This window comes from Oryx dammah, unplaced genomic scaffold (genome assembly GCF_014754425.2).
Source record: "Oryx dammah isolate SB20612 unplaced genomic scaffold, SCBI_Odam_1.1 HiC_scaffold_3314, whole genome shotgun sequence".
NCBI classification, from domain to species: domain Eukaryota; kingdom Metazoa; phylum Chordata; class Mammalia; order Artiodactyla; family Bovidae; genus Oryx; species Oryx dammah.
Window position 1 is genome coordinate 1 of NW_024073341.1, and position 4,156 is coordinate 4,156.

The 4,156-nt window shown below is 42.6% G+C and overlaps 1 long non-coding RNA gene across 1 annotated transcript; it reads left to right on the plus strand.

Moving 5' to 3' along the window:
• The first annotated feature begins 1,339 nt into the window (after positions 1-1,339).
• Positions 1,340-4,150, plus strand: LOC120859816. The gene is made up of 3 exons (XR_005720160.1): positions 1,340-1,783; positions 1,874-3,058; positions 3,176-4,150. It is a non-coding gene; the product is annotated as an uncharacterized LOC120859816 (long non-coding RNA).
• The last annotated feature ends 6 nt before the right edge of the window (positions 4,151-4,156 follow it).

Genomic DNA, 4,156 nt, shown 5'->3' on the forward strand with positions numbered 1-4,156 from the left:
GCAAATTTGGAAAACTCAGTAGTGGCCACAGGACTGGAAAAGGTCAGGTTTCATTCCAATCCCAAAGAAAGACAATGCCAAAAGAATGCTCAACCTGCCACACAATTGCACTCATCTCACATGCTAGTAAAGTAATGCTCAAAATTCTCCAAGCCAGGCTTCAGCAGTACATAAACTGTTAACTTCCAGATGCTCAAGCTGGTTTTAGAAAAGGCAGAGGAACCAGAGGTGAAATTGCCAACATCTGCTGGATCATCGAAAAGCAAGAGAGTTCCAGAAAAACATCTGTTTCTGCTTTATTGACTATGACAAAACCTTTGATTGTGTGGATCACAATAAACTGTGGAAAATTCTGAAAGAGATGGGAATACCAGACCACCTGACCTGCCTCTTGAGAAACCTGTATTCAGGTCAGGAAGCAACAGTTAGAACTGGACATGGAAGAACAGATTGTTTCCAGATAGGAAAAGGAGTATGTCAAGGCTGTATATTGTCACCCTGCTTATTTAACATCTATGCAGAATACATCATGAGAAACGCTGGGCTGGGAGAAGCACAAGCTGGAATCAAGATTGCCGGGAGAAATATCAATAACCTCAGATATGCAGATGACACCACCCTTATGGCAGAAAGTGATGAGGAACTAAAAAGCCTCTTGATGAAAGTGAAAGAGGAGAGTGAAAAAGTTGGCTTAAAGCTCAACATTCAGAAAACGAAGATCATGGCATCCGGTCCCATCACTTCATGGCAGATAGATGGGGAAACAGTGTCAGACTTTATTTTGGGTGGCTCGGAAATCACTGCAGATGGTGACTGCAGCCATGAAATTAAAAGACGCTTACTCCTTGGAAGGAAAGTTATGACCAACCTAGATAGCACATGCCAAAGCAGAGACATTACTTTGCCAACAAAGCTCCCTCTAGTCAAGGCTGTGGTTTTTCCAGTGGTCATGTATGGATGTGAGAGTTGGACTATGAGGAAAGCTGAGCACCAAAGAATTGATGCTTTTGAACTGTGATGTTGGAGGAGACTCTTGAGAGTCCCTTGGACTGCAAGGAGATCCAACCAGTCCATCCTAAAGGAGACCAGTCCTGGGTGTTCACTGGAAGAACTGATGCTGAAGCTGAAACTCCAATACTTTGGCCATCTTATGTGAAGAGCTGACTCATTGGAAAAGACCCTGATGCTGGGAGGGATTGGGAGCAGGAGGAGAAGGGGACGACAGAGGATGAGGTGGCTGAATGGCACCGACTCTATGGACATGAGTTTGAGTGAACTCTGGGAGTTGGTGATGGTCAAGGAGGCCTGGCGTGCCGTGATTCATGGGGTCGCTAAGAGTCGGACATGACTGAGCGACTGAACTGAACTCCCTTTCTAGTGTTAAAGGGACTTCCCTGGAGTCTTCAAGGTGACAGCCTTGAAGAGAAGAGATGGCCTAGAGAAAGCCGTGGTCCAAGATATCCAGTTGCTCTCAAAGATGGACTCCTCAACACCTTTTGCCTCCCATCCTGAGGTCTGCTGTTAGCTAATCTCAAGGACAAGTATGGTGAAGCATTATTTAGCAGGAAATCTGTAGGGAATGCCTCCCGGAGCATGCAGCGGGCAGAGAAGAGCAATCTGCTCTCGGGACCTTTGGAAATGTTCCCTCTTCTGCCTGTGCCACACCCTGTGCCCCCACGAACTGTGATGTCATTCATTAGTCTGTGCTGAGGACTCTATTCAACATAGCTGAATCTACCTCGTATGGCTCACAAGTGATCACCCTGGATCATGAAAGATTCAGGTAAGGTGAACTTTGGATATAGCTTCTAAGTAGGAAAAGTTCTTCTATTTGAGATTGTTATGAAAAAGCTGTATTTTCTGTATTTTCCAGGTACCTAGACCCTATACTGGAGGAAGCAATTGACTAGCGTCCTTAGGAGTCAAATCCAGTATCTACCAACCTTTGGTACTGCCGAGTCCTTCCTTACTTCAAAAGCAAGACTTTACTGTTGCAATAGAAAAAAATGTTTCTTCCTATTCAGCCCTCAAAGAGCAGAAGAAATCAATCTGAAAGTTTTCATCTCATGCACGTTAATCAAGAGATTGAAACTTTTCTTCCTTAATACCAAAATTGTAACCACTTTTAATTTCAGACGTCATACAGTGAGGATATCATGAGGAACACACTTTCTCTTTTGAAATAACAAGGTTCAACATCAAAAGATTTAGGAAGTGCACAGATTAAAAACAATACAGTTTCCTGGAGTGAAAACCAACATGAGATTGTCAATATTATTGTTTTGTCATTAGCCATTCAATGATTTCTCTGTATCTCTGTCCCTCCAACTGTCTTTCTGTTTCTTTGTCACTCTGTCTCTTTCTTTACCTTGCTTGTTTTCTAATTTTGTATGAAAATTAGTAAAAAATACAGATGATACTTTGAACCCCTTGCCTTAAATGTTTTCCATAATAACTATGTTTTATTTAGTCATTGTGTCTCCTTAGACCCTTCTTGGTTTAACACAGTTTGTCAGATTTTCCTTGTCTTCGTGACTTAGAAAGTTTTGAGGAACTCTGCCAGTCTGTTTTGTCAGTGTAGATACCATGAGTAATTATTTCATAATTGGGCTTTAATCCAAATATTATTTATTTATCTATTTATTTATGGCTCAAGAAGTTTGTTTGTCTACTAACAGCTCTTTCAGTGTCTTCTGTGACTATTTCTTCACTTTTTGCTGCTGAAAGATGCTCCAGAATCACCTCTGCATATACTCCTCCCCATTTGTAGAATCAGACATAGCTCCTCGATTCTTCAGAAGAGAACTTGCATGGTATTAGGTGGACTCTACAGAGAAATCATCTGAGATTAAGGCTGTGGACAAAACAGACTGGAAACAATGACTAAACCTCAGGAGCATTGCCTGACTCTCAGACCAGCCTTGCACTGTATCATGAGATTCCCTTATCCATTCAGAAAGTCAAAGGAAGCCAAGACACAGCTGAGGGAGAATGCAAGGCCATGTCCTTGGAGTGGCAAAGACTCGACCTCTTTGAGTCTCTGTGAGAGCCTTTTGGGGTGAGGAAAACGGCCTTCCCGTTCCTATTTTGTCTCCATACTTAAAAAATCAGCACCTGCATTTTGTTTCTGAGTCTGTAGATCCTGAAATTAACCAATGTTTCCATTATTTCCCAGGTGAAGCTTTATTGGGATTCATTTCCCAGAAGTACAAGTTCTTGCCTTTGTACTGTTTCCTCAGGATGCATTGCTAAAAGCATACCTTCAGTTCAGAAGTATATACTTTTAAATTACACCTGATACATGTTGTCAGGCACACTTTTGTGGTCATATGGCATTTTAAAATATAAATCAGACATCTTACACTCTAGTCAATGTTCTTCTGATCTAATTGGACTGTAATATGGTTCTCTGAGGAATATGGATGATTACTGCGGCAGAAGGAGGTAGAATCATAGAGACAAGTCAGAGAAACTAAACTGCTGAGACCTGGTCTGAGCGGTAAAACCAGACGTTACTATGATGGACCCAGATCCCTCCCACTCCACATGCCAAGCTGTTCTCAGAGGACTGCTGGCATCAGGATGTTAAATTGCTATCTGTTGAAGTTCTCTAAAGGAGGAGAGTGAAGCACACGGGGACTGGGAGTATGCTTCACTCCTGAGAAGGCATTTATCAGATGAAAACCTCAAGATCCATTGGTGACAAAGAAAAGCTATGTGAAACCACACATTATGTGATAAATCTGCTTTATTTAGCAATACAAGTGAGCAAAGAGCAGAGAAAGCAACACAGAGATACAGACCCTGTACATCAAAGAACCAGTCACTCCTGCTTTCACAATCACTGAAATGGGGGAACACAACACCTCTGAGACGGGAATTCCTGGGCCAGTGGAAAGCAAGGAGGATTCCTGTCTGGACTAGGACCAAGTAGTTAATTTCCAGTGGTGAACAATGGAAGCTCATGTAGAGCAGTCATTGGCAGAGGGAGATGAAAGCACTCAGTAACTTCAGTTCTAACTTAAAATAAGAGACGAAGGGAGTGGAAGAGAGGAAGCAACCAGAGGAGAGGGTGGTGAAACTGGAGAGGGAGCCTGAGACATTGTGGAAGCTTGAGCCCATGACAGGACTTCAGTGCTTGTAGCTCTTCCTGCTG